Consider the following 14,082-nt stretch of genomic DNA (forward strand, 5'->3'; position numbering starts at 1 on the left):
GCAAAAAAAAAAAAAAGTCATAGTATAGTATGGCAAAAAGAAAAAGTCATAGTATAGTAAGGCAAAAAAAAAAAAAAAGTCATAGTATAGTAATCCAAAAAAGTAATAAAGTGTTAAAGTATAGTATGTGATAAAAATGTCAGAAAAAAAGTCATAGTATAGTAAGGCAATGAAAAAAAAATCATAGTATAGTAAGGCATAAAATAATCAGTAATCCAAAAAAGTAATAAAGTGTTATAGTATGTGATAAAAATGTCAGAAAAAAAGTCATAGTATAGTAAGTCAAAGAAAAAAAAAAGTCATAGTATAGTAAGGCAAAAAAAAAAAGTCATAGTATAGTAAGGCAAAAAAAAAAAAGGTCATAGTAATGTAAGGCAAAAAAAAAAAAGTCAATATAGTAAGGCAAAAAAAAAGGTCACAGTATAGTAAGGCAAAAAGAAAAAGTCATAGTATAGTAAGGCAAAAAAAAAAAGTCACAGTATAGTAAGGCATAAAATGTTATAGTATAATAAGGCATAAAACGTCATAGTATAGTAAGGCATAAAACGTCAAAAAAACGTCACAGTATAATAAGGCATGAAATGTAGAAAAAAAGTCATAGTATAGTAAGGCATAAAATGTCAAAAAAACTTCACAGTATAATAAGGCATGAAATGTAGAAAAAAAGTCATAGTATAATAAGGCATGAAATGTCAAAAAAAAGTTCATAGTATAATAAGGCATAAAACGTCAAAAAAACTTCATAGTATAGTAAGGCATGAAATGTCAAAAAAAACGTCATAGTATAGTAAGGCATGAAATGTCAAAAAAGTCATAGTATAATAAGGCATAAAATGTCACAAAAACTTCATAGTATAGTAAGGCATAAAATGTAAAAAAAACTTCATAGTATAGTAAGGCATAAAATGTCATAGTATGGTAAGGCATAAAATGTCATAGTATAGTAAGGCATGAAATGTCAAAAAAACTTCATAGTATGATAAGGCATAAAAGGTCATAGTATAGTAAGGCATAAAACATCATAGTATAATAAGGCATAAAACGTCAAAAAAACTTCATAGTATGATAAGGCATAAAAGGTCATAGTATAGTAAGGCATAAAACATCATAGTATAATAAGGCATAAAACGTCAAAAAAACTTCATAGTATGATGAGGCATAAAATGTCATAGTATGGTAAGGCATAAAATGTCATAGTATAATAAGGCATGAAATGTCAAAAAAAACATCGTAGTATAATAAGGAATAAAATGTCAAAAAAACTTCATAGTATGATAAGGCATAAAAGGTCATAGTATAGTAAGGCATGAAATGTCAAAAAACGTCATAGTATAATAAGGCATAAAAGGTCATAGTATAGTAAGGCATGAGATGTCAAAAAAAAACGTCATAGGCATGAAATGTCAAAAAAAACGTCATAGTATAATAAGGCATAAAATGTCATATTATAGTAAGGCAGAAAAACATCATAAAATGTCATAATATTGTAAGGCATAAAATGTCAACAAAACTTCATAGCACATTAAGGTATGTCATAGTATAGTAAGGCCCAAAAAAAAAAAAAAAAAGTCATAGTACAGTAAGGCATAAGATGTCAAAAAATGTCACAGTATAGGAAAGCATAAAAATTTCAGCAGACTTTAAGTATAATAAGGCATAAAACGTCATAGTATAATATGGCAGAAAAACATTATAAAACGTCATAGTATAATAAGGCATAAAATGTCAAAAAACATCATAGTACAGTAAGGGATAAAATATATCAAAATGTAATAGTATAGCAAGGTATAAAAATATAATATAGTAAAGGCATAAAACATCATAGTACAATAACGCATAAAAACGTAAAAAAAAACATCATAATATAGTAACGCATCAAAATGTAAAAAATCTCATAGTATAATAAGGCATAAAAGATTTTGGTGGTCAAAGGTCAAATGTCATTGTGACCTCACAAAACATGGTTTTGGCTTTGTGACACAACATCTTGAGACCTCTTTAAGGGAATGTGTGTTTCGTACACCAGGGATGAAAAGTTTCAAACTACAGCAGAGTCCTCCAGTGACTGTTCTGTTTCCAGTAAGCTCATCAGCTAACCACACATAAAGAGCTTTATGAATGGGTTAAAATAACACTACCAAGCATTCAAGCTCTCCACTGTGTTTTTTTAAATCATGCAATTACCCCAAACCCAGAAGAGCAGCCCTCTCTGAATGACTAGTTGCTGCAGTTTTACAGTGTTTTTATTCTGTTTTTATGGGGTTTGGTGACTCTGCTGAGCTCCTGCTGTGACGCGCTGAAAACACGTCGGGGCACACTTGGCATCAGCTGAGGGAAAATAACAGACCCACATGTAACATGGAGACGATTGGCTTCCTGTTGGTTGGTCACATTCAGTCCAACTTGTTTTTCTGTTCTCAGAGACATAACCAAGAGTTTTTTAAACATGTCCCTGACAAATATGTTTAGTCTGTTGTCCTGTTTGGGAAATAACAGCAGGGAAAGTGAATTCTTCAAACAGAACAGGATTGTGTGTTGATGAGTGAAGAGAGAGAGGATCAATACACTGAGGTGAATGGGTCCAGATCAAAAGATGAATTTTCCTGTTGTAATTATTGTTGTGTTTTTACACTGATTTGTTGGTGGATAGAGAAGAACGTTCACACACACACACACACACACACACACACACACACACACAAACATACACACGGTGTGACAGCTCGGTGTGTAGTTGGGTGTGCGCCATGATGCGTCCTGATGGTTAACATGTTGCATCGCAGCGTGACTTTCTGAAACAGCAGTGGCTCGCTCAGAGCTGATGACGTCAATCAGGTCTATGAATATCACACACACACGCACACACACACACACACACACACACACACACACACACACACACACACACACACAAACACAGACACACAGACACACACACACAGAGAAGGAGTCCACCTTGGGTGTCACACGGATTTTAAATGTCACCAGCTTCTTTCTCTCACATCCATGCTTCTTTTATAAATGTAAATCTACTCATCCTTTTTTCTGCCCTCCATACTCCAAACACACACACACACACACACACACACACACACACATACACACACACACACGAGTCAGCCCTCCTGTCACAGTCTCTCCACTTAACACTGAACAGTTTCAAGGTACAAACATGTGCAGGTGTGTGTGTGTGTGTGTGTGTGTCTGCATCGATATGACTGTTCCTGTGTGTGTGTGTAAGATGTATATAAGCACACACAGGACTTTCACACAAACACTCAGGTTTGTGCAGCTTGTTAAGACACTGTACTGAGCTCCATTCTTTGTGGCTCAACCTCCAAACATAAACCAGGAGGTTTTGCCTCATTAGGAGCGGACTGTGGTCTCCATGAGGACCACTGGTCCCAACAAGGTCTGTTTATACCAGAGAAGACCACAAAGAGGTGACACACACACAAACACACACACACACACACACACACACACACACACACACTAAGACCATCAATCCAGCTGATGTCTGTAACAAAGGGTGAGGGCGTGTTGGACCATAAACAGGTTACTTTTATAGCCTGCGTGTGTGTGTGTGTGTGTAGTTTAAATTGATGCTGTCTTACCCCTGAAAGTCCAGAAGTAAATATTTCAACCCTTCCTCCACACACACACACACACACACACACACACACACACACACACACACACTTTGTCCTGAATGACAGCCGTTGTCGCTCCAGCCACAACTCAGCCGGCGTTGGCACAGCTCTGGCGTGTTTCGCACACGCTCAGTCTGCAATGAGGAGGATGAGGAGAGTGTGTTTATTGTCACAAGAATAAATCTCAGAGACGTTCAGGACGTCTGCAGCTGAAGGTGAAAATAATCTGGACTTTAGTGACAGTTTGTGGACAGAATTTAAAGAAATATTCCAACTTATTTTTGGAGTTTTGACCATTATTTCTCTTGGTAATGGTAAGATTGTTATCACCAAGTTAACGGCTGAAATGTGGAAAAGTATAAATCAGAATTTTCCTGTAAATGCCAATTAAACTTTCTCTTTCTCTTCAGTTCTTTTCCTAACTCACTTCCTCTTGTCTTTCAGCGCTGTGACCTTTGATCCCTGCTTTCGTCTGGTCTTAGTTGCCTGTATTTTTATGTTATCTAAACCTTTGGTGCTGCATTGATATGTTTTGGCACTAGGGGGCAGATAACTGATGAGAATGTAACTGATCACATTAGAGCAGCAGATAACTGCAATAATCTTTCAAATTTGACACAACCACCAAAATTCTTGGGCCATTAATTTGAAAAATCTCAGTAGCTAGTTGAAATTTCAAAATTTCAAAACGGCCGTCATTTCTGGCATAGGAAGAATTTAGTTTGTAATGTAATCCTGTGTTTTAGACTTTGGGGATGTCAAATTCAAAAGTCTTATAGTTTCTCAGAGCTTTATTAGTGCAATTTCTATGCACATGAAATGTGAAAAATTCTGCTTTAAACACAATGTATTTGCAAACGATTTATAATAAATGATGAACCAAAAGTTCTGTAAGAGTCCTAAAAGAGGCTAAAAGACTGTGCAGAGCTGCAGAGTACAGAAAACTTCTGATTGGTGAAACTTTAAGTTTACTCTTGAGTTGACTTTGTTGTAAATGGCACTTAAAAATGAGCTAATACTTATTTTTCATCGGCCTTTTAACTGAAGTAAATACTGCAGTGGACGACAGACCAAAAACCTTCCATTACACGATGATCTGATCAGTAACCATATGTTATTTAGAGCTTTAAATAGTGCAGAACCTTTTGATATTTTTAAGAGAGAGGAGAGTGTGTTGTTGGCAGCGGCTCTGGACTGGCACCGTCCACCTCGGCTGTGATGAACAGTCTGGACGATGGGACGCTGCCAACGTGGCCACCTGGAGGACGCCCAGATGGAGAGGAGCCCGAGAGACTCAACAGATCGCACCAGTGTACAGTGGACGCTAAAAAAGCTTCACACGATGCCTGTAAATAAAACCACAGCTCCAGCTTGTAAACCCGTGTTTTAGTTCATTATTTGTGGAGATTTTATTAGTGGGATAAAAAACATTTTCAAGTGGCTCTTTAACACAAATACAGAAAACACAATACAACACAGAACCAGGCCTGGTCACACCCACATCCACTGGTTGTCAAATACATACAGTAAATGTACAGATATGCATATGTTAACATGCATCTCCACATTAAAGCTCCATATTTTCTCCTTCTTCTGTGTTTTATTTGAAGTGTTGATCCATAAAAAGATTGGTAAGAAGAAGAGCTGACTGTTTTCTGAATGATCCAATAAAAATGTAGCAGATTTCAGGCAAAAACACTCAGAGAAACCAAATCCTGCAAGGTTTGGATGGTGGGTCCAGGTGGGCGGGGCTTGGTGACTGCTTTGTTGTGACATCACAAAGTTCCAGAAGTCCTGACGGCTGGTTTTAAGGCTCAGTTTCTGAATACAGGCTGTGTGCATTTCTCTGTGGACTGAGGCTTTGATACTTTCACAGTATTAATATAGAAGCTAGAGCTGATCTATAATCACACTACACATGGACACACACCTTTACACTGGAGGAGCTTTAAAAATAAATTATTTCCATTATGTCTTGAATGTAATTAGAAGCAAGAGCAAGTTGCCTGAAGATAAGTAAAAAGAGATGACTTAAAGAGGTAATAGATCCAAGTGAACTGGGCAGGTTATTCCAGTCTGATGGAGCTTTAAATATTCATTATTTTTCCCTTTTTTTTTTTGCACTGATAAAAGGTCTAAAGGAAAATCACAATCCACTCTGTCTACACAGACAGTTGTACTTTTTGTGTGAAAGCTGGAAATAATTTGTTTTTATGTCTGTAACTTAGAGAGCAACTGCAAACAAGTATAAAGTCACAGCCGATTCTTTACCACATAAAGAAAACAGAGCCGTTGCCCTCTGAGGGAGGAAGGACAGAGGTCCAACATCCAACACTCGACATTTGGCTCCAAGACAGTTTTGCATTTACAAGCTGCCTCAAGTCCAGTTAGTCCGCGTGACTGAAGAAGCTTTTCAGCACATTTTTTCCAGCTGCATTTCCAAAACTAAAAAAAGAAAAAAACACATAGCAAATACAAAACTCCATGAAAGCAAACAAGCCTTTCTGTGTGGTCAGCCGGAGTCTATATATAGAAACTCCCTGGTCTACTTGCTGAAGACCAGGCAGACATATGGCTGACATGCAGGGCTGCAGATGCAGGTGGTGGAGACCCAGAGGGAGGATCCACCGAACAAGGCTCCACCTGCTTCCTGCTGCTTTTACACCATCAGCAGATCTCCCTCCTCCTCCTCTTCTTCTTCTTCTCCTCCTGCCTACAGCTCCTGATCTGACCTGTAACTGACGCAGATTTAATCCTCCGTACATCCAGTCCTCCGACACAGCACAACTATTAGATGCTCTCTTTGCTATAAAGCATCTCTGTAACTGAGTCTGTCTTAAAGCGAGAAAAAAGTTCATTATTTCAACTGTAATTTTTTTTAAGGTAAACACAAGAAACTTGTGCTACAGAAAATGGACCAGACTCAGTGAATAATTCCCTAAGCTTAACATGTCCTATGATAACTATTAATTTAGCTATACAGACTAATGAGCAGTGATAACTAACATGTCTTTGGGGTCATCAGGTGGGAACCTCCTTTCACCAGTGTTTCGTCTTGTTGGTCCCATGACACCTCCAGGAGGCTAGACAGTGATCACTGGCGTCCCAGAGTCACTCCCCTAATGCCAGCCATCACTGCTCCTCACACCACAACTATTTTCTCCTTTATCTTGCCTATGCTACCACAAACAACACCATCATCAACTCTGACAAAACACACTAGCAGATTCAGCAAACAAAAACTCCCCTAAACAGTTCTGTTCTGTAGGACTAGAGTTTTTCAGAAAGTGGCGGCCAGTTTGAATGAGGGAGTTAGAGTCAAGGAGAGATGCCTTGTTGGGCTAGACTCTCCCCCGCCGAATTAGGCTGTGCTCTACCTCCCCCTACTCCCCCACTCTCCAAGACAATACAACTCACCTAAAACAAACAAACTCACCTAAACAGTCAAAGACACACTACAAACCACTTCAAAACAATACAAACAAACAGTACAGGCCAACTCACCTGGACTAACCGCATGGTCTCAAAGAGGCTCACACAGGCCACACCCCCCACTTAAAAACACTTCCTCTTCCTGGATTTCTTCCTTGCTTCTCCTAAGAGTCTGTCTATCCTAAGTGCTCCCCCTGCTGGGCCCCCAGCTACCATTACTCCTTCTCATCCAGATCCACTGACTGGATCTTACTTCCTCATCTGACATGTCCTTTACTATTTTCCTCACACTCTGTCCACTTGCTCCTAACTCCCTCACCAAAGAGACAACAGACCTTGCTACAAATCCTCTACATCCTACTTCCACTGGACAAATCCTAACTTTCCATCCTCGGTGCTCTGCTTCTGCCCCTAACTCTACATACCTGAGCTTTTTCTTTTCATATGCTTCTTCAACTAAGGCCTCCCACGGAACAGTCAGCTCTATGAAATATACTTTCATTCTACTCCTAGACCACAAGACTATATCAGGCCTTAGCTTTGTACTGGCTATTTCCTGGGGAACAACAAGCTTTCCTCCTAAATCTACCTGCATTTCTCAATCACAAGCACCTTCTATGCTGCCTTGCCTTCTTGTTGTCTTACCAACTTTCTCTCCCTCTTGACAAATTTGATTGCAACTCTCTTTGTTTTAGGCCCTCCTAAATTTGCCTGCCTCCGTAACTCTTCAATTCCTGCAGCTAAGCTTTTTAAAACCTGATTATGTCGCCACGTATACTTGCCTTGCGACAGACTAACCTTACAGCCTGACAGAATGTGCTTTAAAGTTGCAGTACCTGAACACAATGAACATAGTGGGTCTCCATTTACCCAGAGTTTTAGGTTCTGGGGAGTTGGCAGTACATCATAAGTTGCCCCTATCAAAAATCTAATACTACTTTCCTCCATAGCCATGTTACAACTGGACTGAATTCAGTTGAAAGGTTTACGTTTTGTAGATTATAATGAGAATATTTTAAATATAACTGGTTCTACTGGTTCTACTGGTTCTACTGGACAGGGTTCTTGGCAAAAGGACTTAAAGAAGTGAAATCACATACACATATTATTATTACTCCCGTCTACAACCTGGATTCATCTGTAGCCTGCTTTTGAAAACAGTCAGAAAAAGTGTGGTGTGGTCCTTTAACTTGTGTTTGGTTGTGCAGTGACTGTAACGGCTGCTGGTTAACTGATCACATGAAGCAGCTCTGGTCAGATCAATAACAAATATTACCTCCACAGAACGGGGGGTGAGCAGGGGTACGTTCCAGTAAACGACCAGCAAACAACATATCTGCACCCACATCTGGTACTGGTTAGACATGAGCCTGACACGCTCACACGCGCACGAACACGCACGCGCACACACACACACACACACACACACACCACACACACACACACACAGATTACAGACACACTGATTCACTAATTACACCTGTTTTTGGGTGTAACTCATCCCAGATCTGGAGCCACAAACGGGACCATCAGCATTTTTTCAGGATGCTACCTGGAAGTACTCGGCTGCTGTGAGAGTGAGCGGCCATGTTTGTTTTCAGTTTTAATGTGCGGTTTGGTTCTTTGATGAATAATATTCATCTTTTTTTGATTTATTTGTGACTCAGGTTGTTTCATGGGCTCGAGCTTTCTTGATGCTCTTCCAGGAAACAGAAGGAAAACAGCGTTTGTCATCTCTTCCTGCTGAACTCTTGCTGCAGTTCCTCCGTCCACCAACAGGGGGCAGTGTGTCACTGTATCAGCTCTTCTTCTCCCTTTTCTTTTTTAAAACATAAGAAGCTCTCTATCTTTTTTTCTCAGTTAATCCTCATGAAGAGTTTCCACCCTCCGTCCTCTTACCTCCATCATCTCCTCGTCTTTTATTTTGAAATCACCTTCTCATTTTCTGGTCTCCATTTTTTACTGTCGTTCTTCGTCCATCCTTCCTCCCTCTTCTTCTCCTGTTTTTTTCTTCTCACCTCTTGTCCTCATTTCGTCATCTAACCTCATCCCGTTTCCTCTTCTCCTCACCTCCTGTCTTCTCTCATCACCTCCTCCGCTCGTCCTTCACTCGACTTCTCCTCCTCCTCTTTTCACTGTCTTTTTCTTTGTCTTCCAGCCTTTTGATTTTTTTCTGAGGTCGTCTTCTTCTATCCTCTCCTCCTTTGTCCCGTTAGACTCCTCCTCCCGTGGCGTTCTCCTCTTCTCATGTTGTTATTCAAATATTCAGACTTTCACTTGTTTTTGTCTCCATCCCACCATCTTCTCTCGTCTCTCTCTACTTCAGGTTTTCTCACTCGTCTTTATCTTTCCCTCTTCTCCTCTTTTGCCCTGATAAATAAAAACACAGAGGTTCATCAGTTTCTTTCCTTCTTGTTTCTTCCCTCTGGTTCTCCGTCCTTCAGACTTGAGGAGAGATTGATGAATGTTTCCATCGAGTTTCTTGTTTCACCTGATTTTCTTTTCCGAATCAAAACACAGTGTTTTTACAGTTAGACAATAAAAAGCTAAATTTATATCTGAAGGTAATAAATAAATCACACAGCGTTAAATCAGTGAAACAATGAGACAGTATGAACACAGGTGGGAGACGGTGCTGGACATCCTCAGGACCAGATGTGTCCTACAACAAACAGCTGTTCATTCGTCTCATTCTTTTGTTACTTGAAAGTAGGTGTTGGGAGATGGAGGGGTGCGTTTGATTCGTCTCCTCTATTCATCCACTCCGTCTTCTGTCTCGTACCTCCCGCCTGCTCCTCCTCTTATTTCTCCTTCCTCCTCATCTTTAATCCACTCTGCTTTTAGATGATGGTGTTGGGTTGTTTCTCCTTTCCTCTGCTCCCCTCGTTTCCATCTCCTCTCCTTTTTTTTTATATCAGAAGAATCTCACTTCTCCTTTTTCCTCCTCTTTGTTTCCGCCTCTCCTCTCGTCTCCTGACCTCCTCTCCTCTTTAAAGAATTAATTTTAGAAATGTTCCTGCTGGCATCTCCCTCAGAAAAAACAACACAAATTGAGATATCACACACACACACACACACACACACACAGACACACACACACACACACACACAGACACACACACAGACACACAGAGACACACACACACACACACACACACACACACACACACACACACACACACACACACACACACACACAGACACACAGAGACACACACACACACACAGACAGACACACACACACACACACAGACACACACAAAGACACACACACACACACTAATGTGGAGGCGAAGGATTTTTTTTGTTTTATGTTTTTTTGTTAATTCCACCTCTTTTTTTTCCTGGCAGCTAAAAATGGAAAGTTGTTTATTCCAATGAACAGATGCCTCCATGATACACACACACACACACACACACACACACACACACACACACACACACACACACACACACACACACACACACACACACACACACACACACACACACATACACACACACACACACACACATATAAAGACCACCCATGGCTCTGTGTGTTCCTGGACACACACACCAATCATTTTATCTCACATCAAAAAAGACTGTACACACACACACACACACACACACACATTGTTTGGTTGTGTGTGTGTGTGTGTGTGTGTGTGTTTCCTGTTCGGCGGCGGTGAGCTGTGATGTCACCACTTCCCTCCCGCAGAGAGACAAACTGAAAATATTGCCCGACCTTCTCGTGCGTGGGAGAAAGTGGCTCGTGAAGCGGCGGCGGACACGTTGGCGCTCAGTCGGGGACAGACTCAACCGCTCTCAGGTCAGATTGACCCTTTGTCAAGTCTCGCCTCTCCTCCGCTCTCCTTGGTTACGGTTGCTAAGTGGGACAAACAATAGCCTCGGGGAGCGTTTCCATTGAGAACACCTGTTGATTTAATTGACTCGTGTTTCTGTGTAGCCTCGTTCAGCCAGTGCTTTTTAGAAAATGTGGTTTTAGTGTCTGGGCAGCCTTGAGAGGCCGCTGACTGACGACTGTATTAATGTTCAGCAACAAGTGGAAAAGCAGGAATCACTTCCCTCCCGTGTCTGTTAAAGTCAGGCCTGTCCTCCGCTGATCAACCACAGGAATCCGACTGACCCCGTGTTCAGGTTTAAAAGTGTGTGAGCAGAGAGATGCTGCGTCACGTCCAGACAACAGCGTCACAGAGCTGCGACGAGGTCTCACTCACTCACAATCTACACGCCACTTTCCATTTCCTGACACGTTTAAAGTCTTTAGCACGTCTTTAAATCTCAGTCCTCTCAGTTCTGCTGCTGCTGTGAGTCTCACCGGGTTCGGACAGACACAGAAACACAGCTTCACTCGTCCACAGGAGACGGTTAGAGACGTTTGTAAAAAGATCGATCTCTGGATTTTATGAATCGATATCAGATTATTCAAATGACGATCGATTAGAAGCAGAGAATCAGTTTGTTCAACCCAGCCCTCGTTCAGATTTCTGGAAGATGTTTCTATATTTCTCCAACATTAGCCTCTTTACTTTCCCTCATATCGTGTTGCAGGTCGACCAGGAGCTTCACAACTTCGCCTTCCACTGAGGCCTTTTCGAGTGACGGTTGCACAGCCGGCACGTCCTTCGATTGCATCTCTATACGCTAGCACTCGCGGTGTTTGCTAGCTTGACATTAGCTCCATCGGTGTTAGCGCTCTGGTTTGCCGCTCTAGTTTCCATAATTCACAAATCAGCAGGTGTTTTTACTGAGTATCAGAACTTACATATCACTCCCCCAAGACAACTCAAGTTTAACTAGCGAATGTGGGGAAATCAGGTGGGTTTACCGGGACGCTTCCCACCAGGCGTCCATCTTGGTCGGTGATCCAAGAGAATGTAAAGCTTCTCCACGTCGGTGACACACTGTACGAGCTGCTTCTGAGACGGAGGGAGAACACGCTGCTTTATCTTTAGAGTTAATTACAGCTGGGAACAGCACTGCAGCTAAATGTGGTATTCCCTTCCACACACACACACACACACACACACACACACACACACACACACACACACACACATGCGCGGGGTGTCCCACCACAGGCTGTTTGCTACTAACCATTAAGGCATGTAAACAAGCCGATTTGGGTGACACACACAACCAGAAATGAGAGCTTTCCCAGGGTGCACTCCTGCACTCACAGACCTGTCTCCGGGACGCCGGCCTGCGGCTCCGATGGCGTGAGTTTACAAAACAACTCAGCAAGATGCTTCACGTAATGACTGCCTGCCACAGTCGCTGAGTGAGATGAGCAACGTGAGCGCAGATATTTTTATCGTGGTGGGGATCACGGCAGGAAGCTGAACGTGTTCTGATGCTCGTCTGAGGGATTTCAAGTCCTGGTGAAATTAAACTACATGTTTTATATTCTGACTGATTTCTCTCTCTCTGTCTATGAGGACAGTTCGTTCATGTCCTGCTGTTTAATCTGTTTTATTCTGCTTAACTCGTTTTATTTTACTCTTTCAATCTTCTGTATGTTTCTATTTATTTTGTCTTGATGACTTTTATGTTTGAAAACACTTTGTCGTCCACAGAGAAACTTGTTGTTTTCAGGTGTAAAGAATAAAATATCCTGCATTCGTCTCAGTAAATTAAAATATGTTCAGTCAGTTCAGTTCTGGTTTCCCTCTGTGTCTTTTACTTATTGAGCCAAATCAGGTTGAAGCATGAAGAAGAAAAGAGATTAAAAAAATTCAGAGCTTTGATAAAAACAAGGAGTGTGATGAGATCTGAGCTCGTACCTGTTCACGCTGACGAGTTGATCCTCGTCTGCTGAGCTGCAGGTTCCTCATAAATAAACATATTGTTGAAAAAAACAGTCTGTGTACGCAGAGCAACATTTGATTAACATCTATTTAATAAAAATATGACCAGATCTGGAGCTAATCTCAAAAATCCAGATGAATCCACTGACATTACTCTGGTGTCACATTCAGGGCATAATTTAAAAAGGTCTTAGCAAGAAAAGATGAATGTCGTAAAGAAGACAATGATTCTCGTCTTTACACAGAGATAATCTGACTCAGTTTGGTAAATATTGAACTCACTGCAGAAAATAAAGTTATCACACTTCAAACAGAAACTCCTTCTACTTTCATCTATATCATTTATCTTTCCTCTCTGCATTAGATCCTCTGTTGTTTCTGTTGCTCTGATGGAAACAAAACAGCTGAAACACACTTGAAATAAATATATACACTGTGTTGAGTGGGATATGACTGTATTTATGCGAGAGTGACTGTGGACATGTGACACTAACTGTCAGACAACAGCCTGCTGAATGAGAGAGCACTGCTAGCATCAGTTAGCATGCTGGTTAACGAAGGTGACCAGATTTCTGAAATGAAAACTGGGGACATTTCCTGTTCGGCGGTCAATATATCATTCAAATATCCAATGTTTTTACCTATGAAATAAAAAAGGGGGACAGTCTCGGTTTCATCAACTCCCTACCTTTGAAGCAGACGTGAAGTCCGATTATCTATCTATTCCTTTAGTTCCAAAGATCAAATGAATTGAAAGCATTTGTCATAAAAGTATTCCAGGTTGTGGATATTATCACTAGAAGTCCTTTGCACAGTCAGGCAAATTCTTCTTCTTCACCTCTTCAAACATGAAAATATTTTTTTCCAAGTTCCACCTGGGGGGGTTAGGGTATGTTTGTTTCTTTAGTTTATGGCCTGGTGATGAGCTCCTAAATAATGGGTGAGCCAGCTAACCTTACTCTGCCTAGAGACAACATCTAAAAAAAAAGAAAGAAGAATAATTAGATTGGATAATTCTATTGTGATGGTTTTAGCAGCTTTAGCTAGCAGCTAGCCCCCATGTGTTGGCCAAAACAAATTCAACGCTAGACGTCTGTTTTTAATCCACAGTTAAAAACGGGGACAGCTGCAGCCGGGGACAGGGACTGTCCCCTGAAAACAGGGACGTCTGGTCACCCTATAGT

The sequence above is a fragment of the Seriola aureovittata genome, chromosome 19 (assembly GCF_021018895.1).
Source record: "Seriola aureovittata isolate HTS-2021-v1 ecotype China chromosome 19, ASM2101889v1, whole genome shotgun sequence".
Taxonomy (NCBI): Eukaryota; Metazoa; Chordata; class Actinopteri; order Carangiformes; family Carangidae; genus Seriola; species Seriola aureovittata.